We start from the raw sequence: 26,351 nt of genomic DNA, 5'->3' as shown, positions 1-26,351 counted from the left end.
AGTAATTCATAAAGTGAATTAGAATTAATGTGACAGCTTTTTGAAAAAAATTTAAAATATTTATTAAATTATACGTGGCAATTTTGTACCGGACCAAAAAAAATAATTGAGCTTTGCACAGCATGTGAAGTCCACTTTAAAATTGACAGATCAACTTATAATGTTGATCATGTCGGTTAATCAATCTCAATGAATAGTGAAAAAAAATTTAATGGCAACTTTTATATATAAAATATAAATAAAATACGAACGATTATTTATTTTTAAGAATTTTTTTTGACAAGAGATTTTTTTAATAATTCTTTTAATTTTATATCTAATTTTGTTTTTTTATTTATTATAATTATTTATAAATTAAATTTTAATATTTTAAAAATGAATTATTAATAAATAAAAATAATATTAGACTACAATATAAATTATTCAGAATTAAGAATTTAATATTTAGAGATTTAAGGTTTAAGATTTAATTTAATTTTTATTTATTATAATTATTTATAAATTAAATTTTAATATTTTAAAATAAATTATTAATAAATAAAAATAATATTGTACTATAATATAAATTATTTATTATAAATATTAAATATGGTTTATATATTTAAAAATTATATTTATTCAAATTTTAAATATAGTTTATATATTCAAATATAATATTTTTTTATATACATAATTTATTTAAAATTTTAATTATATATTGTAACGACCCACTTAGTGGAATCGCACTAATATACTAGTGAACTAAAGTAAAATATTAGACTGGATGACAGAATATACATATATAAGAAGAGATAAGAATAATAAATATTTATAAACAAAATATCATACTATGCATATACAGTCATCTAAAATAATTATATTATCCTAGTGCTGGTCAAGCACCAACAGATAATTATCCAAGATGGTAACTCTGACACGAAGACAAACGCCTCGTCTCACAATGGTCACAACAACCATCTCCAACCTAACCCTGATATGCTCCTATACACAATATGATCATTGCAATCCATCCACATGAAAACAAAAGGGTAAGCTAGAGTTCAATAAACAACCATACAAGTATAGAACAATAATCTATACTACTTATTCATCCAATCATCATCACAACACAATCACAAAGTTCATCATAAAAGCTCAACTATCAACTCATTCATACAACTTAATATGCAACTTGAATGTAACAACACAACATCAACTAGTGCGTCGTCATGCATATACAACTAGGAGATCTCCAACAACTGAGGTTGAGCAGTCTAGGTGGCATAAACCCTACGGAATCCAACGTTTGACCTATCTTAACCAGGTTAGGTATAGGGCAACGTTAGGAACTCCAAAGAGAATCAGGAATAGAAAATAATAGGCGATTGCTCAAGTGTGCCACTTAGACTCGGAGGTTCAATATTACTGTCAGGACAGAAGGATTTGGGTATGGGCCTACCACGGCCTTGGCTTGCATCACCAATCTACATATGGAATTAGCCCACCCACTGCCCTCCAAGTACCACGCACCCTCCAGTACCTAGTCAAAGACTACATTTCTAACTAGATACCTTACTCAAATTGATCATTCAACCATGACATGGATCAACTACTTCCATATCGCCCACACCGTACTAAGGGATTCAACTTTCACTACAAAAAAATTGCATTTAGCGACCACCAAAATCGGTCACTATTTACCTTAGCGACTGAATTTAAGTAGTCGCAAAAACCCTAGTTGCAAAGCTATATAGCGACCGAAAATTTTGGTCGCAAAATGGCTACAATGATTTTGGTTGCTGATGTGTATGGGGACCAAATTAGCGACCGAATAAATCGGTCGCTAAAGATTTATTTTTTATTTTATTAAATTTTATAGACGTCGCAAATTCGGTCGCTACGAAACACTCATATTTGGCCTCAAGGATTCTATTTCACAATACTTCACTTTTTAGCATGTTTTGTCCTTAATTACACAATTTTTGGGAAATTTCCCAGAAGGTCACCCATCCCTATATTACTTCAAGTCAAGCACGCTTAACTATGGAGTTCTGATGAGATAAGCTACGGAAAAGCAGATACATGTTGTTAGTTTAGGTAGCACAAATTAATTTATTTAAGTCATCCTCAATTATACAATCTCAACTTATACTATCTTTGGATCTTTCTCATTTTGATGTGTCTAGACCGTTATAATATATAATAATATATATAATAATTATATTACTAATAATAATAATTATATTATATTTAATTAATATTTATTTATATATATACTTATTTTTATAATTAACAATCTACTTATTTCTATTTAAAATTAATATTATGATACAATTTAAATTATCTATTATAAATTTAAAAGTTTAAATAATAATTTTTATATTTTAAAATGAGAAGGGTTATAATAACACTGGTATAACTTTTACTAAGTATTACATTGTTCAATAACTTTATATTAAATATGAATTTTATAAATCTAACCATTAGATTGAAAGTTCATATCACTTTATATGTTTGTATCAAGTTTTGTTAAAATTGAACAACAACTTGAAGGTAATCAAAGTGCTCATATTTTAATATATTTTATAATGTACATATTACGTCAATTTTATTTTACAAGAATGAAGTATCAAATCATCTTGAATTCATATATAAAATTTTGTATATATGATCTAAGAGTAAAAAACTTTCAATCTAACGGTTGAATTTATAAAACATTTAATATAAAGTTATTAAGCGATGTAATATTTAATAAAAGTTACACTTGTGTTATTATAACACTTCTCTTTTAAAATATTATTTTTATAAATTAAATTTTAACATTTTAAATAAATTATTAATTAACAATATATTTATTCATCTTAAATCTAAGATATAAAATTCAAAAAATATATTTATCCTTGTTTTATTTTCTAATTATCAACCATTAATAAAATATTAATTTAAAATCTTATCAAGTTATATCATAATACTTTCATATCAAGTTTAAAACCAGATATTAGTTATAAAATATGTTAATTTGTGTTGGAATTTTATTTCAACATGAAACTTTAAAATAAATGTGCGAATAAAAAAACTCCTTTAAAACAGTCACGTATTCTATTTGATAGAGAAAAAAGCAACGAAACGCATTGTGATGTATTAAAAGCTGATCAAAAAGAACAAGCGGGTGGTTTTGCCGAATTAGTTAAGGGGGATGACTTAAGATTTTTTCCACGTAAGTATGTGTATGGATTCGAGCTCTACTGTCAACAATTTTAGCCTTTTTAAACAAAGGAGGTGTAATTGTAATAAAAAGGAGGTGTATATATCATAAGTTAAATACTATGAACATCTTTGAGTAAATTAAAATCAAAAGATAATAATTTTTTTAAATTACTAAAAAATATTTCATTTTATAATTGTTTCACAAATTCTTACTAATTTTTGTATAAGTCAATTGCTTTTAAACAATGAAACTAGCACGATTGTATCAATTGAATTGAACGGTTAAGCCTAACTTTTAAAATAACAATTGAAATAAAATAAGATTCATGAAAATAATTTCAAAATATATTAGGTAAATAATTTTTATATATAATAAAATTAAAGACAAGGATTAAAATAATCAATGGAGTTAATATAATATTCATTTATAAATATTTAAATAAATTATAAGTAGCAAGGTATTATTTAATTGATGTTTAAAATAAAATATTTTATAATATCTAAATGAATTAATTTTTAAGACGAACTATTATATACATATTTAATTAATATAATTTTAAAATATATATGTATAATTATATATATTTTAAAGAAATATTTTTATATTAAAAATTAATTTATCATTAAACAAAATAAAAATATTTAAAAATGTGGTTGTTTTAAATCAGTTTCCCATGGTGAGATCATATTCATATATAATAATAGAATTATGTCTCCTCAAAAAAGTGATATCTACCTCAAAGTAGTACGAGCATAATCGAAGATAGATGATATAACATATTTTAAGTAATTGATCTCATGTGTTATTGGTGTATATATTTATATATATAATTTATTTTATAATTTTTCTTTATTAAACTAATGTAACATTAATTAGATTTTATCATTTTAGATTTGTTTGATAAATTTTTATTAATCGTTATATAAGTCAATTATTTTTAATTTAATGGAACTAACGTGTTTATATCAATTGAACAAGATGTTTAAGTCAATTTTTAAAATAATAATAAAAATAAAATAAGATTTATGAAAAGAAGTTTATTTATCTTAACAAAATTGGAAAGCATAATAAATTATGTATTTTCATATTATCTGATAATGTAATAAAATATTAAACATGGTAAAAGAGAAATAAATTTCTCAAGAGAAAAATAAATAAATTTTTTAGATAAATTATTATTTAAATTAGTTTAATTTTTTTAAAAAAAAACTCAATTAAAAAGATTATTATTTAATTTTCTTTTATAGCATTATGTTTCTCATTTTTTAATACATCATGATATATTAATTATCTATTTTAAATTATATAATTTGTAATATTTTAAAAAACAAATTAATTTTATTGGCAGGGTAATGATTTTTATTTCTTATCATTAATATTTTATCATTATAAAAATAATATTATATATTTTTATATTTGCTTTCATTTAAAGAAATATATTTCTAAATTTTTAAAAAATTTATATTTAGCGATCGATTTTAATTTGGTCGCTAAAATTATTATAAATAATAATATTTTTATTTTTTTAGTAACCGATTTTAATTTGGTCGTTAAAATTATTATCAATAGTACTATTTTATCAATAGTACTATTTTTATTTTTTTAGCGACCGATTTTAATTTAGTCGCTAAAATTATTATAAATAATAATATTTTTTATTTTTTTAGCGATCGATTTTAATTTGGTCGCTAAAATTATTATAAATAATAATATTTTTATTTCTTTAGCGACCGATTTTAATTTGGTTTCTAAAATTATTATAAATAATAATATTTTTTTTTATTTTTTTAGCGATCAATTTTAATTTGGTCGCTAAAATTATTATAAATAATAGTATTTTTATTTTTTTAGCGACCGATTTTAATTTAGTCGCTAAAGTTATTATAAATAATAATATTTCTTTTATTTTTTAGCGACCAATTTTAATTTGGTTGCTAAAATTATTATAAATATTAATATTTTTTTTATTTTTTTAGCGATCGAAACGGTTTCTTTGCTATTTTAACCAACAATTATTATTTTAGCGACCGATTATATTTCACTAAAAAATTCAGTCGCTAAATAAAATTTGTAACCAAATCAGATTCGGTTGCTAATTATGTCGCTATTAGCGACGAAAAAAATTGGTCACTAATTTCGGTGGCTAAATTGACTTTTTTTGTAGTGTTTTAAAACAACTTTCAACTTAGCACCTTAGTACGATGTATCTCAACACATGTCATATATCTTCACCATATGTCCCCAACTTTACAACTTTACAACAATAGGCATCTTAACAACTTTACAACAATAGTCATCTTTACAACAATAAGCAACATAATAACATCTTGAGTAAATAATTTAAGCAACTATAGTCATCAAAATCTCAACTTCAACAACTTTAGAGCAACTTACAACTTTACATCAATAGACTACTTCAACTTATACAAATTTCATCAATAACAACATATAAACAACTTAGATCAACAACTACTCAACTCATCTTCATTAGGCAACTCCACAACTTAACCAAATAATTCAACGTACTCACGCCCGGGGCAACCATCTTGCGCCCGGCCTAAGCTCAAGCAGAGAGTTCTAAAACTCCTCCACGCCCGGCGTAGAATCCCCACGCCCGACATCATTGAGACAAAGACTCATAGGAGTCTCCACGCCCGGCGCAATCACCCTGCGCCGGACGCACCTTTCACGCGCCTAGCTCTATATCAGTAAAACACCACAATGAGCCACCATCAGAGATTCTCATTTGAAATTGTGCCCGGCGTGACTAACCTCGTGCCTGGCGTGATTTGATAATGGAGGTCCCTGATGAAAGCACGCCCGCGCAAGTTCAAACAGCAACCTCCCAACTTCAAAAGTTTCATCAAAAACCTGAAAATCAGAAGATTACCACCACATGCAATCCAAGAAATGCAACACATAAACTCCATACAACTAAAAAATGAGCTTAGATTCAACATGCAACCCTTCAAGCATCAAAATCACCCAAAAATCTCATTATTTCCCGAAACTCCAAAAATGAGAAATCACCCAATTCAACCACTTCTTCTCGAATTTCATGCATCAATGGAGTTCCTAAACTCATGCAATCAAACAACCTTCATTTTAGTTTTCCTCACCTGAAGATTGGCTCCGAACAACCAAGAATTTGAGAAGAAGAAGAATTTTTCCCAAAGCTCTACCCGCGAAATTCAATCCTCCGAAAACCAGCTTTCTAGCCTGAATTTCAAGAAAAGACAGAAGAAGTTAGTGATCTAGAGAAGAAGAAGAATTAACTAGAGAAATTTGGGAGAGAAAGGAGCTCACGGACCCAGTGTCATTCTCTCTAAAATAATATATATAAAATCTTAAATTTAAAATTTGTGAATAATTTTATTTAATAAAAAATATTAACAATATACTTCCTTATATAAATTTTGTAGTACGGTATCTTGGTGGCAACCAAGAGTGAGTAGAAACCAATGATGGTTTGAGGTTCTGAATTGAAGAGTAAAGCATAGTTTAGATCTGCTTCTTCTTATGGGTTTCATACCTTTCTTTCCATTTTCTACAATCCTAATATGCTGACTCTTGGATACAAATACAACCCATCCAACAAAAAATATGGAGCTTCCAAGTACGGATGGTGGTCACATTCACATTTAGTGGTTGAGAAGCGAGCAAAGAAGGACTCGTCTATTTTTGCCTGGTATCCTCTTGGTGTTGAGCACCCACCGAGCAATATTTATACTATAGCATCTGTACGAAACAAAAGTCCTTTACACATTATTCAATTAAGTAAACTAAATTTTCTTGGTAAGTTGGACAATTTATGTCACATAAATATTTGATGTGCCATTAATTATTGGATTAAAATCACTTTTGTTCCTATAGTTTTGTGATTGTGTGATACTAGTCTCCTAAAATTTTTTATTGTATATTTAGTGGCCCATATTATATGAGGAGAAAAGGCAGGTATTAAAAGATAAAGTTTAAATTATATCAATAAAAAATTTATCAACTTTTCGAATTAACGAGTAGTACCTAAATCTTAAGGTAGTAGATAAGGTGATAAATAAAAACAAATTACAGTAGTTTGTCTCAATTATCTAGAATACGTCTAATTTTTAATTAATTTGATCAAATTTTACTATTTTCTAAAAATATAAGTATTTTTTTATAAGTTATTTATGTCTTAATCTAAATATTTTTTTATTTGTTTCTATAAGGGATTACTTAAGTATCCTTTCACAATGAAATCTCTTTAAACTTCAACAACCAAATATTTTTTTTATAATAAAGTCTCTTCAGACTTCAAGCTATAATACAAAGTTAAACAAGCAAATAAAATCAATTTCATATAGATTAAGAAAATGTATTAAATGCATTTAATCTTCACAATTTCACATAAAATATACATCACATTTTCTAAAATATCTTTAACCACATGATAGATATAAAATTTATTAAATGCATTTAATATTCACAAACGTGAGAGAACAAGCAAATAAAATCAATTTTATATAGATTAAGAAAATTAGATTAAGAAAATTTATTAAATGCATTTAATCTTCACAAACGTGAGAGAACAAGCAAATAAAATCAATTTCATAGATTAAGAAAATTTATTAAATACATTTAATCTTCACAATTTCACATAAAATATACATCACATTTTCTAAAATATTTTTAACCACATTTATGATAGATATAAAATTTATTAAATGCATTTAATCTTCACAAACGTGAGAGAACAAGCAAATAAAATCAATTTCATATAAATTAAGAAAATTAGATTAAGAAAAATTATTAAATGCATTTAATCTTCACAAACATGAGAGAAAAAGCAAATAAAATCAATTTCATATAAATTAAGAAAATTTATTAAATGCATTTAATCTTCACAATTTCACATAAAATATACATCACATTTTATAAAATATCTTTAACTACATTTATGATATATATAAAATTTATTAAATGCATTTAATCTTCACAAACGTGAGAGAACAAACAAATAAAATCAATTTCATATAGATTAAAAAAATTAGATTAAGAAAATTTATTAAATGCATTTAATCTTCACAAACGTGAGAGAACAAGCAAATAAAATCAATGAATTATCTATACTAATAGATAAAAAAAAAAGAATTCTTCTCATAACCATTTTTTTATGGACGATTATACCCTTAATTTTTAAGAAAAATAAATAAATGTTTGGGTGTTGCTACTGTACCCCTGATAAATGAGGGGTACTGGTACTGTCGATGACGTGTCACTTACGTGTAAATCTAAATCATTTATAATTTTTTTAATTATTTAAAGGGAGTTACTATTGTACCCTCAATATAAAGGGGTTTTGATACTGTATTTAACGTAGATATACACGTCATTTAAATAAATTATATATTTTTATTTAACTTTTTTATATTATTTATTTTTAGGGTTTAGGTAAGCTTCATATCCATCATCTGCATCATGACCCGACCCAAATCTGCCTCCGTCCACGCCATCCCCCAACCCCTCCATCACTCCATGGCCGTCGTTAAGGAGAAAGTCAAGCAGGTTGTGCTCTCCGTTAACCTCTTTGCCAACACCCACGATCAAACCCAAACACATTCGAATCCTCGTCGTCAATCACAACCTCTTCAACCCCACCCCTTCCCTTTTCCCCATGATCATGAACTGCTACAAGTTTTGGGGCAACATCAAAAACTTCAACCTTGGCGGCATGGGTTACAATACCAGCGTCATCGTTCTCGATCTTGCCAGGAGTATATGTTTAAGTTAGTGTTCTCAAAAATAAAATAAAAAATATGATTTTTTAATAAAATAAATCAAAAATCAAATTAAAATATACAAACACAAAATAATGATGTGGCTGAAAAATAATGATGTGGCAAACAGTTTCAAAACCCTCCCAAAATAGGAGGGTACGGTAGAAATTCTCTAAATGTTTTTAAAAACTATCAATAACCAACTTTAAAAATCACTCATATTATTATATTTTTTTTGTTTATTTTACTTTTAAAATTATTTAGAGACCCAAAGTGCCTCTTCCTCCTAGTACAATATAAAAATTAATCTAATTTATATGATAACTATAATGATTAAAAAAGTAAAAAAAGTTAGTTAAATTAGAGGAATTAAAGTTGACATTAAGCTTACAATAAATAATGGAATAAAAAATGACGAAGAGATAGGAAAAGAGTAAAATAAAAGTGGTCGAGAAGAGAAGTTAATGTATAAATTAAATAACTCTTTTCATATTTAGAGAACTTTCCCAATTACCCCAACTAATTTCCCGGATCTTGAATCACATGATACCCTTTAAAAAACATCTTGTAATTGATACTACCTACTTGTAATTGTATAGTGTTCCTGTATCTGGTACCTTCGGTCCTTTCAACCCTAGCTATGTCCCTATTTACTACACCATGTGAACCTCTTAGCCAACCACGCGTGCTCTTCTACTTACAAATTAAGTGCGATCAAGATCTCTCCAATTTCAGAACCTGCTACCACATTTATATATTAAGGAGTTCATCTTTCATTAAAAAAAATTCAACAAATATCTCACCCATGATGCTCAATAAATATCTAAGGGTATCGACCATGCATATGTTGTTTCCCAATAAAATTTAAAGAGAGGCAAAATATTTCAAACAAATAAAAACATTATAAGGAATTGATCCCACGCATGCTTTCTAGCTAATTCACCAAAACGCGGGCCTTTAAGTAACTGTTCTCTAAATCTATGTGTTCCTCCTTGTGTTAAGAATAAGAGCATTTGGCACATCTATTAGGTGTTAAATTTGCATTTTTAAAACGAACATGATTATTGTGTTCGAAATTCGACACTGTTTGATTCTTGTCCTAATTCAAGTGAAGGGGACATGTGGGACAGTACTTTAGATTACAGAATCTTGAGGAAAAAAGAAATTAGTATTTAATCTCTGCACGATCGGATTTCTATAATATTAATAAGTGCAATAGGATTTTTATTATATATGCATATGATTTAATTAGTGGGGTTCTAGTCAATTGTGTTTTTTCTGGTTGCAATTTGCAATGAGTTTGGAAGTGCTGGGCTGTGACAATGCAAAAGTGGAGGTAGAAGTAACGAAGAACTAGACAAAGGTTGATCATATATACACCTCCATTTTTTTATACATACACCTCCTTTTAAAAAAATATTAAATTCCTAAATTATTCTTAATATTATTTGGAATAAAAAAAATTTATCACCTCCTTTTTTCTATAAGTACACCTCCTTTTCAAAAAAAAATAATTAAAATTTTAAAATATTCTTAATTTTTTACTTTTTTTTTTAATTTTACATTTACAACATTTAATTTTTTTTTTGGTAAAGTAGGAAAACTAAACAAAGCACACAGCTCAAGACATAGAGTCTCTCCCTAACGGAAACAAAACAAAATCTGGAGGACTCCTCCAAAATACATTGGAACCTAGGTTCCTTACACCCCAACTAGCAAGCGTATGAGCTACTGAGTTTATTTCTCTAGGGATATGACTTACGTAAACTACCCAATCCCTGGCTAGCCATCGCTGAACACGCCGAATAACATCATAGTGCTTGTGCAGATAATCCCTATCCGTTGGCCGATCTTGAAACAACTTAACAGCTCCCAGGCAGTCACATTCGCAGTTCACCTTCCGAAACCCACCTTTCCAACAAATCGAGAGACCCTCCTCCAGAGCCAACAACTCAGCACGTAACGCATCACCAGTTAAGGCGCTTCGCGAAAAGCCCCCCCGCCACATACCTGCCCAATCACGAATAGCTCCACCCATCCCCATAGCAGAAGTCTCACTCAACCAACTCCCGTCTGTGTTTAACTTGACCCATGGGTGCTCCGGAGGCCTCCAAAGGGCTTGCTCCACCCATAAACGCCTCTTAGCGTTATACACACTGTTCTCTACCATAGATAGTATCATCTTCCGACAGACCGCCGAGATTTGCCAAAGCTCATCATTAAACACCATGTTATTCCTAAAGCGCCAAATCCACCACAATATGATGGATATCGGAATAGCATCCTTGTGCAAGACAATCCCCTTTATCCACTGAAAACAATCCATTATAGAGAAGGACCACCCCACACTGCATCCGCCAGCCGTGAGCACCTCTCGCGAATATAGGCAATCCCGAAGAGCGTGTAGAATGGTCTCATGAGGGCACGAGCAACGCGAGCATGCACCTGACTCGGCCAACCTCCTATCTGCCCGAACCTGATTCGTTGGGAGGGCTGAGTGAAGGCATTGCCACAGAAAGAACTTAATCTTCTCAGGGATCCTTATCCTCCAAAGCTTCTTCCAAACTGCATCCCCCTCCGCTTCCAACCCTGGGGTTGGAAAACGATATCCAGATGTCGCTGTATAGCAACCTGAGATATCACTTCCCCACACAAAGTGATCTAACCCCAAAGGGGATTGGACAACACTCAACTGTTGGACCGAGTTTATCAGTTCGGTCGGAAGAACCGTATACAAGGCATTGAAACGCCACTCTCCACTACTCCAGCAGTCGGCAACCGTTTTGGTAGTGTCCGCAATGTGAACAAAAGGGACTTTCCCACACCAAAGCCCATTACCTGACCAATCCGTGTACCAAAGTGATGAGGCGCCCGAACCAAGATGAGGCTGGAATCCCTCACGGAGTGAAGGCAGGGCCTTCATAATACTCGACCAGATTGGAGAAGCACCCCGTTTATTTTGAGCACACAGGATAGAGTCTCCATGTAGATAGAGGCTGCTGAGAAGTTGAACCCAAGGCTTCTGCGGGGCCGAAAGCAGATCCCAAACTAACTTCCCAAGAAGTGATACATTCACCCTGCGCGCCTTTACAACATTTAATTTAGTACTTTTTTTTATAAATCTTTCTTTTTTCTTTTTTTTTCTTTTTTCAATTTTTACATGCACCCCGTTATCTTTTCTTCACCCCACCTATTTTGGTAGCATGTAAAAATTGAAAGAGAAAAAAAAAAGTGTGTGAAAAAAAAGAAAAAAATAGAAAATTGAAAGTTAAAGGTATAAAATTAAAAAATATATATAATATTTTATAATTATTTTAAAAAAATAAAGAAGGTATACTTATAAAAAAAAACAGGAGGTGTATATATCATGAGTCTTTCGAAAAGAAATTTTCGTCAGAATAATTATAGAAAGTACTTTCCAGAATACTAAAATTACTATTCCGGAAATAAATTTCCGTCAAAATAATTATGGAAAATACTTTCCGTAACACTAGAATTACTATTGCGAAAAATTCTTTCCGGAATATTAACAGTGTGTATTTGTTACCATAACTCCGGAAAGAACTTTCCGTAATAGTAATTTTAGTGTTATGGAAAGTACTTTCCAAAATTATTCCGTCGGGAAGTTATTTCCGAAATAGTAATTTTAATATTCTGAAAAGAACTTTCCATAATTATGTACAAATACACCTCCGAAAAAAATTTTCTAAGATAATTTTTTTTTATTTCAAATAATATTAAGGATAATTTAAGAATTTAATTTTTTTTTAGAAAAAGGAGGTGTATGTATAAAAAATTGGAGGTGTATATATCAACAGCCCTAAACAAAAAGTAAGAAAGTAATTAACCATGTTAGTTTTTTTTTTTTTTAAGTGTCATTTAATTTCATTGATATTCTTACTTTCTCTTTTATCTCATCAGAAAATTGAGAAGATGAAATACAAGTGACTACAACTTAATGAGATAAAATATTAGAGTTCGAAACAAATTAAGTAAAAGAGTAGCATACAAAATTGTTTTGGAATTGATTGAATGAAATATACAATGAGTCATCTATTTATATAACTCATATGTAACAATATCAACTCTCTAACAAACTAATAACAAATTAAATAATATATTTAACAATTAAACTACTTTTAACACTCCCTCGCAAGGTAAAAAGTGATATCAGCACAATCACCTTTTTAAAGTAAAAAAAAAAAAAATTGCATGAAGAAATTAGCTTTTTCACTTCAATGTATTAATTAATTAATGTGGGACAAAACAATAGTAATTCAATGTACTGATGTGAGACAAGGAAGGGCTAGCAGTGACTTTCCGTGCTGGTTTGGAAAGTGATAGAAGATAGAGGAAGGAAAAGGTTATAATCAGAAATAAATGAATCCGATGATATTTTATAGGATCATAATTAATTAAATAAAAATAATTTATTAATTTATTTAAATCTATTAAAAGTTTATATAAATATAATTCATTCAATTTTTTTAAAGAAAAAATTATTCAAATCTAATCATCTTGACAATCATGGAGGGAAGATGTCATTTATTACACACTAGTGGAAAATCAGCATATTACGTCACCCCTTTTATGTCAGAAATACGAAAATCCGACGTAAAAAAAATGCGGTGATATTTTTGCAATTTTCGCGAATTTTTTTACGTCGGACCTGGTAGGGTATGGCGTAAAAAGTCAAATCTATGTCGGAGGTACGTTGTATCCGACGTAGATTTGACATTTTACGTCGGACCCTACCAGGTTCGACATAAAAAAGGACGTAAATTTTAATAAGAGAGCGCGAGGCACACCACGCGCATTCACTCTTCATCACTTTTCATTTTTTTCTTTGTAAACTCTCTCCCTCTCCTTTGTTACTGAATCATTTTTTGTCTTTTGCAGAGGGATGAACTCTTTGTTACTCATTCGCACATTGTTGCTGCTCCTCAGGTATGAATCAAGGTTTCGTTAGCACTTTTCTACTTCGCATTGCTACTCTGGCTATCTGTTTTATTCAATTTTTTGGTTGTTCTATTTGTATAGGTAGTGTGCGTTTTCTTTTGGGTTGTTCTACGAAGCAGAATGACTTATTCTACAATCAAAACGGCCTGTTCTACAAGCAGAACGGCCTGTACTGCTTGCATTCTTATGTTTTTTTTTGTTTTTTTACTACTTTTTTTACGTCAAATTTCGTAATGTCTGACGTAAATTTACGTCGGTTTTGCAGGTCCGACGTAAAATTTACGTCTTCCACTTTTACGTCGATATGTTTTCTGATGTAAAAAACTTAAAATATTCGACGTAGTACACCTCTTTTGTACTAGTGACAACTCATTTTTTCTTGCTTTTTTTATTCATTTTTTATCCATCATATATCTCACTTGTCATCTCTTTTTCCACCTAAATTAAGATGAACGTTGATTGTTTTCGTTTTTGGAATATGTTTTATCTTCTTTGGACAAACGATTAACATACACTTAGCGAAACTTCACCCGTTGTGTTCATATATTCCTCGTGAACACTAGAATAAGGATTGGATATAATAGTAGACATTAAAAATAATAGTTTAAAATTTTAGAGAGGTAAAAGTAATTTTTTTATAAAAATTAAAATTAAAAAAAATTATTATTATTATTATATCCATAGGTAAGAAAAAAGATATAAGAATGTAAATAAGTTAGATTAAACTAAGTTTTATTAAACTTAAATTTAACCTTATTTAAAAGTTGAAAATATTTGACTTGAGTCTCATATATTATCAATTATAAGCCTTTTTAAAAGGTATGAATTGGTCTCAATATATAAAAGTCTAGTTTAGACTTCAAGTCTGCTTAAATATTTTATAATAAGTTAATATTAATATAAAAGTAAAAATAACTATGCTTGATTTTATAAAAATTGATTCTAACTTATTTTATATTTTAGTTTTTTACAAGATTCTAATTTTAACTTGATGATATGGCGTTTCAAAAATTAAATTTTGGAGTTCATAAAATTAAAATTTGTGATGTTTATGACAAATTTCAATGAAGAGTTTTAGATTTATAAAATTTTTTATTTAAATTTTGAATTTTAAATAAATTTTAGGAATATTTGTTATTATTACAATTTTATCTTTTATATTTTATTTTTAGTTATTCAATATAATCTCATCGAGTATAATTATTAGTAAATAAGATTTATTAAAAAATTTAATAATTATTTTAATGATAATTTTTTATCTTTAATTTTAATTATAATTTATCTACAAAATCCAATTTTTTTTTATATATTTTTCACAAAATATTTCCACCGACCTTAGTTACTTTGATGAGAGACATCTCATACTCTTAGTCTTTAAAAGAGTGGTGTAAACCGGGGAAGTTAGATCGCAACGCAACTCTAATGGGAGTTGCTTGTGCCATGAAGTAACTCAAGTCTCGATTTCTTGTCATTGGAAAACTCTGACATGGGAACATGAGTTGCTTGAAGAAGAGAGAGTTGCTTTCTCAAGCAACCGTTCCTTACTAGATTTCAAGCAGATCTTATTGAACATATTTAGGAACGTTTTGAAAATAATAATGATGAAAATTAATTTCGTATAATGTCTATGTATTTACTATTACTTTATCTTATTTTTAATATCTACTTATTGTGTATTTTTTCTCATAATTTATTTTTTCTTTCATTGTAATACATGACATGAGTAACGTATATATTACAAATATAGTGATAGCAAGAAAACAATCTTTGAATTAATTAAAGGTCTCTATAAGATTTAATCACCGCAAAGTCATCGTTCAAAAGACTGCAAAAACTCAAAATTCCAAAGGTTGGGCTGGTAATTGGCAGATTTTCTTTGAGGAACGTTTGTGCTTGGCGAGCAGTACAAGGTGGAGCAAATTTTACGCACCAGAAGATTAGGCCCTCCTGGGTTTTGATGTTTGCCAAAACTAACAAGCGAGATGCAACAAAATTTTAGCCACGTGGGGCTCACCAGAGTCATTATATTTCGAAGGTTGCCTCACACTTACAAATGCTATCAAATAATTTTCAGCTCTATGAACTTCACTTATGATTGTAGGGTGATCACAGTTATTTATAGATGCCAAGCATTAGTTCTTGTTTCAAATAACAATTAGATCACTCTTTTTTTTTATTTATAATAATTTACGTATACTTTAAAAAATTGTCATTTTATATATATGCATTCTCAAATGTAGTATTTATACATTTGATAATATTTTCTATATTTGTTAAATATAATTACAAGTAAATTTCATTTGAATCAAAAGTTAAAAGGTGTTTTTTTTTTAAAAGAAGTATAATTTATATATACAACATCAATATACAATTAGACACATTAGTTAAGTACTAACTCATGTAGTTCAGTTAGTAACTAACTTTTACTAGTAATCTACCAATCCAATATATTAACCGAGTCTATGGCGAATATTACAGATCTAATAACATTGGATGAAACACTCTACTAATACGTTTTAAAAATTTCAAAGCTGTTTATCATTTTCTTATCTGATTTTTAATACTATTTTATTGTAAGTTATATTAATTATTCTATATTGATTTATGAGCAATCAAATGAGAATCTCAAAATTATGATATATTCATGGTTGTAACTAGAATCGTAACACTAGGAATTTGATATCCTTATGAGGGGTGTTGTCGATAGGAAGAAATTAAAGTTGAGAATTTGAGACTTCTTCTTTGCTTAGGTCCACAACATTCATACTGAAGGTTTTGTTGTTGGAAGTCCTTGGAAGTGTTATTAAAACTTGGGAGGCTTGGAGTGGTGGAATGGTGTTGGGCTTATCCAGGTGCGAAGCTTTGAAGTTCAAATTCTCCTTCTTCATCTTTTGCGGTTTGGAGAGTGTGGGGTCGAGATAAGAAAAGCTAGGAAATGTTTCAATGAATGGTTGAGTTGAGTACATTAAAAAGAATTGCAAATTACATGTGTGTGTATGGTGAAACTATATGAATTTGGGGCTGAATGGTTGGGTTCATGGAGGTGAAATTGATGATTTCTTTGACTTATGGTTGCATGTGTTGTTTTGGCTTGATTTTGAGTCATACATGAGTTGTGTGGATTTCTGGATGCTTTGCATGCTTAGGACTTCCTATTTTTCAAGTGTTTGAGGCAATTTTTGAAGTCTGCAATGACAAATTTCTGATATGATGCAGGACGTTCCTTTGTGGCACCAAACGTAGTTCCAACAAGAGAGCTCTATCTTGGTCATGCCGAGCGCAAGATTGGTGGTGCCAAGCGTGAGGAGAGAGATTCATTTCGGATTGGGATGACGCTAGGCATAGTTCGAATGACATTGAGCGTGAGAGGTTGGGGAGTCTTTGACTTGGTGACATCAGGTGCCACTGAGGTGATGTCAGGCGTGAGTCAAGCAGAGATTCTCTGCCTTATATGAGGTCGGACATAGGTTTTGTCATGTCGAGTGTGAGGTTCTAGGGGATCTCCTCAGTTACACCGAGCGTAGTTTGGATGGCATCAGGCATGAGTGAGGTAGAGAGCTTCCTGCCTCAATGGTGTTGGATTTGAGGTATGTTGCATTAAGAACGGGATGTTTGGATGATTGTGTGGTTTTAAAATGTTGTATGATGAACATGAATAAATGTTTTGAGTTCTATTGCATGTTGTATGATGTATGATGATTGTTCCATGTATGTTGATTGCATATAACATATATAGATGTTTGTGTGGTGTTGGGTGATGATGAGCATATTGTTGTTGATCTCTATATATATATATTGGATGTGATATATATAGTTTATGTATGCATGAGGTGTGGATGTTGTGAATAGGTATGATATTATAGCATGATTGACTAACTTAGGACTTGAGGACAATAAATTATTTTGAAAAATAAAGATCACACATAGGGAATATTGGAGTGGTGCTCGGGTAGGCCACTGTTTGAAAAATCCTCTATGAGTAAATGTATCTCTTAGAGTGGGTTTTGAAGTGTGTTGAGTCTCTTATAGATTCTTAATTATTGGTTGAGTAAAGTAAGAGGTCGAGGACTACAATCCTTAACCAAGTATCCAAAAAGGTTGCATGGTTCCTTAAGGATGACTAGTGAGTGAACTCCACATGTGACTTGGTAATACATATGAAGGTTGTGATACGTCTATACCTAGTTGTACCAATCCTAATAGTAGAATCAAATTTACTCAATGTAAGTGGAAAAATCTAAGAAATTATGTTCCTGGGATTGGCAATCCAATTTGTTGATCGGTCTATATATTTTAGACATGATCATGTTGATGAGTCTATTTAGTCTAGAGATGATTGGGTAGATTCGATAGGAACAAACCACTTAGACTACCCATTGTTGGATGTCTTGTATGATATGGTTTGGATGAGATATATGTTACCATTAGAATGTTTAACTTTCATGTATGTTTACAATATGATGTTGTATGATATAAAATTATTTTCTATAATTACATTTTTGAAATCTAGCTTACCCTTATATTTTCATTGTGGTCTATACTACGATGATCATATACACTAGTACAAAAGAGGTGTATTACGTCGTACATTTTCAGCTTTTTACGTCAGAAAACGTACCGAAGTAAAAGCGGGAGACGTAAATTTTACGTCGGATCTTCAAAACCGACGTAAATTTACGTCGGACATTAAGACATCCGACGTAAAAAAGTAGGAAAAAAATATTAAAAAAAAAACATAAAAATGCAAGCAGAACGGCCTGTTCTGCAAGCAGAACGGCCTGTTCTGCAAGCAGAACAGCCCGTTCTCCAAGCAGAACAGGCCGTTCTGTTTGCAGAACAAGCCATTCAGCTTCGTATAACAACCCAAAAGAAAACGCCCACTACCTATACAAATAGAACAACCAAAAAATCAAATAAAATAGATAGCCAGAGTAGCAATGCGCAGTAGAAAAGTGCTAACGAAACCTTGATTCATACCTGAGAAGCAGCAACAATGTGTAAATGAGTAACAAAGAGTTCATCCCTCTGCAAAAGACAAAAAAACAATTCAGTAACAAAGGAGAGGGAGAGGGTTTAGAGAGAAAAAAATGAAAAGTGATTAAGAGTAAATGGGCGCGGTGTGCCTCGCGCTCTCTTATTCAAATTTGCGTCCTTTTTTACGTCGGACCTGGTAGGGTCCGACGTAAAAAGTCCAATCTACGTCGGATGCAACACACCTCCAACGTAGATTGGACTTTTTACGTCGGACCCTACCAGGTCCGACGTAAAAAAGTTCGCAAAAATTACAAAAATGCCACCGCATTTTTTTTACGTCGGATTTTCGTATTTCTGACGTAAAAGGGGTGACGTAATATCCTAATTTTCCACTAGTGATATTGTATGATAGCAGATAAGGGTTGTGCTAAAGGAGCAGTTGCTACTTGGAGGTTGGTGATGCCTTTTTGGTTGGTGTTGGCACTACTGTGATAGCTTGTATAATTGTACTTGATCGACACTAAAACATAGGATTATTTGGGATTATTATATACATGTATATAACTTGATTATATTAGTTCAAGTGTTTTGATTTTATATGTATGTTCTATACATGTTATGACACGTTTCCTCCTTTAATCATGTATATTCTAGTAGTTTAGTTTTCGCTCCTAATTATAATAATTTCATTTAATATAAAGGTCACAACGGGTCGTTACAAGAATAATGAGTGATTTTTAATATTTAATTTATATTTAAATTATAAGAATGTTAAAATGACCATTTTATTTCTATTTTTAATTTAAACCTAAAAATAAAAATATTTGAAAATGATAATATTTTTAAGCTTGAAATGTGACTAAAATATTAAAATATAACTTTATAAATATCTTAACATTTAATTGGAATATTTTAAAATAATAAAAATTCTTCTGCTTGACTATAAAAATCTAACTATTCTGAACAAGTTCTAGAAAAATTATCTGCATGATATTTTTTGGTGAAAAATATTTTTATAATTTCGAAATTTTGTAATTAATTTGGTTTATTTTCTAAATTTTAATTCATAAAATAAATATATTAAGAATAATGAAATAAATAATTATATAAGTAAATAAATAAAAGCCTCTATGTGATTAGGGACTGTAGATAGCATTCACTTATAATCATATTTTTAATCAACTCAAAATATTATTATTATATCATTAACTTATAATGTGTTACTTTTTAATTACAAAAAAAAAATTGTATTTCCTCCCACTAACTTTAAAGCCTAACATATTACTATATGATAATCATATTTTGAAAAGTGTAATTCATAACATACAATCATAACCTAAAAAACATATTAATCTAATTTTGCACTTCAAATTAAGGGTATAATTACTTGCTTAATTGTTCCAAGATAACCATAAAACAAAGTTAGAACTTTAAAATTTAATTAATAGCCCTTCAAATCCCTTAAATAGACATAATTCTAACTTTAATATTTAGTAGAGAATTTGAGTTCACAACACAATTTCAATTTTCCTATCTTTTTTTAACTTGTTTTTCACACTATATTTTTTTTACTAGCTTTCAAATCAACTTCTTTTTCTCTTGTCTCTTCTTATTTCACATGTAAACTTTTTACCTTCTTTATCAATTATGATTAAATATTATTGATATATTTATTAATACAAATTGATTCTCAAATATCTAAACTAATTCTTGAAATTGACAATAGATCGATGATGAATAAATATTATCATAAAATTGGTAATTTAAACCAAAAATTTAATATATAACTAATTCAAACAAATAACTAATTGCAGAAGTTCTTTTAAAAGCTATCCTTCATAGAAAAAATGTCCCGTGACATTTTCCCAAGATGTGATCAAAGTATAGAAAATCAACAAACATAAAGGTCCTTCCTCCAACTTTTTTAAATTGACATAACTTGCTAATAAATTGTATATAATTGAGAAAAAAGGTTGATTAAGCATAAAATTAAAAAAATTAATTGTTATTTATTTAAACTACTATTTATGTTCTACATGAAAATTGTCCACAAAATTTATTTATTGAAAACATACAATCCATTTAAAGCTAGCTAGATGGAAGAGGAGTTTGAGAGGCCCAAATATTTTATTTATTTGGTATTATAAACGAAAAATTTATATAATTATGTGATTAATTAATTATCATTAAATAAATAAATTGAATTGATTAATTAATAGATTTTTAAAAAGTATTTAATAAAAAGTAGTTATAGTGGGTATATAACGTATTAAATGACAAATAACAATGAAATCACAATTATATAAGATTTATTTTAATTTTAATGTCATAAATGCCAATACGAGGAATGAAAAGGTCCACACTCTTACGAAAATTTTTTAATGTGATAAGCATGTTGTTATTTATTTAATTTAAATCACTGTATCACGTAATTATTACATAATTTATTAGTTATAAAAAAAATGAAAATTTACAGTGATAAGACTATTGGCAAAATAATCAAAAATGCATATTTAAATTTTATAACATATAATCGATTGTTTCAAACTTTCAATGGCTATTAAATCCACGGACCTTGTTCTAAAAAAAATTAAAAAAAAAAAAAAAAAAAAAAAACACGGATCTATGAGGTAAAATTCAACGGGAAAGGAAATTATTTCCATTATACCAATACTAATTTTGGCCAATTCGTCTCTAAGAACAGCCACACAAATGTAGGGATGGTCAAAAAGACCATTTAGTTCATTATGTTCAATTGAGATTTTAACAAGTGTACCATCAATTTAGTGTAACATACAGAGTAATACTTCATTCTAACTTTTTGTCTTAAAACTTGGTAAACTAATTTTAAAAAAAAGGGTAAATAAAGGAGTAGAATTATAAAAGTACCCCTGAAACTAACATAATTTCATTACTTCAATTTTAAATTTTTATATCATAGTTTTTAAGAAATCCCATGAACACTCCTTTTACAACAATTGACACAATTATACAACTGCAGTTATCAATATTAAATAAAGGTTGAATCATAATTTCTATGTTTTGAACCTTTTGTGTTTAATGTAATGAAAATGGTCTTTGTTTTGTATTCTCTCCAACCTTTTTCATGTTCAAAAGTCTTTAGTTTTTGTGTGAAAATGGATTTAGTAATTAAATGATGCTCATCCGATAATCCTCTTCACAAGGGTGTGCCATTTTGAATAGCAGACCATAATTTGATCGAAACTGTTGAACTTAATAAAACATGTTGATGTGTCTTGAATTTCTATAAGCGAGTTTCAATTGTTTAGGTAGCATGAATCGTTTTTACGATACTAAATTTTAAAAAATCATAAATAAATAATTTTTAAACAATTTATCAAAATAAATAGTTTTTGGACACGGTACAAAAAACACAAAAAAGTATGTATTTCCTAAATGTTTTCTGTGTACTTTTAAATGCACATACCTAAACGTTTTCTGTGTATTTTTAAATGAACATAAAACACTTAGAATAGATGCTTTTTGTGCATTTCAAAATTACACACAAAATGTCTAGGGTGTAGAAGTTTTTTGTGCACTTTTCAAATGCATAAAAAATGGCATAAGCATAAAAAAAATAAAATTACTTACAGACACATTTTGAAGGATCATTTATCCTTAATATTTATACCACAAATATAGAATTCTCGAACTACATTTTGCTTCTATCAATGGGTTCTGATGGCACCCTACATTGATCGATGAAATGAGAACAATAATAAAACAAAATTCAAGAAATAAGCATGAACATCAACGTAACCATCATTCAACCATCACCACAAGACTAACCAAATATAGAAAAATCAAAAACCTATAATAGATTACCAATTCACAAGTAAAACATACTAACTGTAGTTATGGTGTGTCCTATACTTGTATATGGACTTGACACTTCGAGCCCAAAGTTCAAAAGTGAAGAGAGCTACGAGACTTATAGACCATTTTAAAGTTTGGACTAATATTCTACTATACTCTTATATTATATCCTATTTTATTATATTCTAACTGCAAAATGGACCCTTAACTATTAAAAAGATTAATGCTTGCCAGTTCAACCTCAACACTATGCTAGTTTAGGTTATACATTCTTTGCATTGAATATAGCCTGCCAATGGTCTATTTAGCCTGTGATCCGAACGGATCATGGGCTATTGAAAAGGAAACATTTAGAATGTGGGCTGACCCATTAGTCAGGGAGTTATTGTATTTTTTAACAGAAATTAACTTATTTATTTTTTGTAATCATGTAATTGGTACTAAATATCTACATATTTTATCAATAACTAATAAAACTTGATATACCATATTTAATTAAGTCTCCCTTCTCAACCATGACATAAAATTCAAACTTGATATCTGATTTAAAGAAACTAAGTTCATAAATTATATTTTCAATATTTAATTGATATGTAAACGGTATTTGGTATAATTAATCATATTTTCAACTTTCGTTAAGTCCCGGTCCAACTCCCTTGTCAATGTAAACTAAGGATTTTTAAACCCTACATGGTCTAAAATACTATAAAACTGTTTGAGTGGATTTTAAAATAGAGTAACCCATAGATGTTTTAAAAAAAAAACAATAGATTTAGAATTAAAATAGTACCACTCCATTTATTCAAAATAATACTATCTTCGATTTATATATATATATATATATATATATATATATATATATATATATATATATATATATATATATAGTTATAGGGTACTTGGAATGTAGTACCAAAGGTGGTATGAACCTTCTCTAAAAGTACTTCTAAAAAAATAAAACTAAGAAAGAAAAAAGAAATAATTTTTTTATAAATTAAAATTACTTTATGTGTAAATAAACTTATATAAATTCTCTCATTTTAATTTCTCTAAAATCTTGTTTTTAACTCATATAAATGTTAATTTTGTCTCATGAAATAATTTGTTTTCATTATTTTGTTATGTAGTGAAACGTGTTAGTGCATGTTTGGATTAGATTTGAAAACGCGGATCCTATATTCTCTCACGATACCTAGAATGTATAATATACAAAAAGCAAGAATAGGTAGTTTGAGTTGGACGTGAAAATTCACTGACAAAGACATGGCTGCAAACACGCTATTACCATGTGTTTGTATTTGCGTCAAAACGTGGTTTTTCACGTTTAATCGGAAGGAAAAAATAGTAACTTTTCAGTAAATTGATAATTAGACATGGAAAGAGATAAGAATTTGCGTTTCAACATTGAAACCAAACACGCACTTAGAGTGTATTTAAATTCACATTCAGTCATATCGAATGCTACTCTCACTCTGTAAAATATAAGCTCAAATAAAACCATCTAACTGTTTTTGATTAATCTGATAGATTTTAGTGCGTGAAGGTGAAGAGTAGTAAGATATCTAAGAAAAAGGAGAAGGGAGGAAGTAGTAACAGCCAAATATCTTAATTAACCATATGCTTCCCATTACCCTTTCATTTCTGTCCCTCACTCATCATATTCAGAGATTCGTTCGGTTTGGTATTTGTCTGCGTATGAACCAGGCAGCTTCTGCTTATTTGCAACCAAATTCATCTGTCTACAACATTTCTTAAGCTCTTTCCATCTTATATTTTTATCATTCAAATTTTTTTATATAAATTATAATGATAAAATAAGTATCGTTAACAGAAAAAAAAAATATGTTTATCAAAAGAGTTAGAATGTATTTCTTTTTAAAAAAAATAATAATTTTATGGTTAAAAACTTCTTTTGGTCCCTGATAATATTTTTTTTGTTTCAATTTAGTCCCACTTTAATTTTAGGTCTCAATTTGGTCCCCAATAATTTAAATCATTACAATTTGGAACTTTCATCCAAATGATTTAAACGGAGTTAACTCTTGCTGACGTGGATGCCAGGTGGATGTCACGTAGATGCATAGGTGGATGCCAAATGTCATGAATACACCTGGAACCAGAACGACCCGTTATGCATGCACATGTTATGTGTTAATTTTGCAACTGGAACGGACCGTTCCAAATGCAAATTTAACACAACATGAGTACAGCAGAACGGGACGTTCTGAAACCAGAACGGGTCGTTCTGCTGTTAGAACAGGTCGTTCTGAATTCAGAACGGCCCGTTCCAGAAAACCAACTTCATGCTTTTTATTGTATTTTTTTATTATATCTATATTAATAAAAATATAATAAATAAAAAATACAATAATTTAATATTCATTTATGAATAAAACTATATAAAAAAAAAAGAGAATCAAATAAGATAAGACCTTCCAAAATCCTTCTTTGATTTGAACTTATCCAGTTCAAAATCTTGACTAAAATGCCGCAATGTGATTCAAAAATTGAAAATAAAAATTCATAATATATCATAAATTCAAAGATAGAAACATGGTTCAGAAACTGAAAACAAAAATTCAGAACATAACATATACTAAAAAAGTTCAAAGAAATTATTGAGAAAGGAAATCATCTGGGTACGTAACGCTGAAGGGAAACCCTAAACCACAAAAATTCAGGTTGTACCTCCTCAAGAACAGGTTGTTATTGTTGGGGTACATCGTCAATGACTTCAAGGGGAAACACCGTTTCATTTCATCCTTGATTGTATAGTGTCAATTTGGTAGTAAGTGGTTCACTCCAATTTGACTAACAATGAAATAAAACTTGTTACCATTGTCCTTAGTGATACACTGCATCGCCCTTAATGATACACTGTATAGCCCAAATGTTTAGCAATTGAAATAGTTTGTACTTTGGTTTTTTTGTGCACGAAATTCTGGAACCAGAACAGCCCGTTCTGGTTACATTGTTGGTGTGTTAATTTTGTATCTGGAACGGCCCGTTCCAGGTACAAAATTTACACACCAATAATATAACCAGAACGGACCATTCTGGTTCCAGGTGTATTAAAGTATTTTGGGATCCACCTACGTGACATCTACGTGGCATCCACCTAGCATCCACGTGGCCACCAGTTAACTTTGTTTAAATCATTTAGATGGAAGTTCCAAATTGCAATGATTTAAATTATTGAAAATCAAATTGAGACCTAAAATTAAAGTGAGACTAAATTGAAAAAAAAAATATTATAAGGAATAAAAAAGAAGTTTTTAACCTAATTTTATTGGGTAAAGATAATAGCATTATTACAGTATTACACTTACAACATATCATCATGTCAAGACCCCACCTATCACATAAAACATTATCTAACTATGAATTCCAGCTAAGAAAACATTAATAAAAACATGATTAACATTTATAAAAATAAGCATGAATAGCTGCTTCACAGTATTTCCCTGTACTCCTTCTTGGATGAATACCGTGTTTAGTATCTTCATTCCAATTTGCTAAAGAGTACGGAAAAGTTATTCCAACTTTTTAGCCATCGTCACAATAACAACTCGATATTTTCTAACATCTTATGTATATATGTAGCAATCTCAACAAATATATAGTTTTTCATACTCTTT

The 26,351-nt window shown here is 29.3% G+C and overlaps 1 long non-coding RNA gene across 1 annotated transcript; it reads right to left on the bottom strand.

Moving 5' to 3' along the window:
- Positions 1 to 4,418: 4,418 nt before the first annotated feature.
- LOC109812751 (uncharacterized) lies at positions 4,419 to 6,948 on the bottom strand. Its single transcript, XR_002240946.3, has 3 exons — positions 6,720 to 6,948; positions 6,307 to 6,406; positions 4,419 to 6,058 (listed from the first exon to the last, which is right to left on the bottom strand). It is a non-coding gene; the product is annotated as an uncharacterized LOC109812751 (long non-coding RNA).
- Positions 6,949 to 26,351: the final 19,403 nt, after the last annotated feature.

This window comes from Cajanus cajan, chromosome 8, assembly GCF_000230855.2.
Source record: "Cajanus cajan strain Asha chromosome 8, NIPB_CcT2T_4, whole genome shotgun sequence".
NCBI lineage: Eukaryota > Viridiplantae > Streptophyta > Magnoliopsida > Fabales > Fabaceae > Cajanus > Cajanus cajan.
Note: the sequence above shows the minus strand (reverse complement) of the source record. Positions and strands in the feature narration are given on the sequence as shown.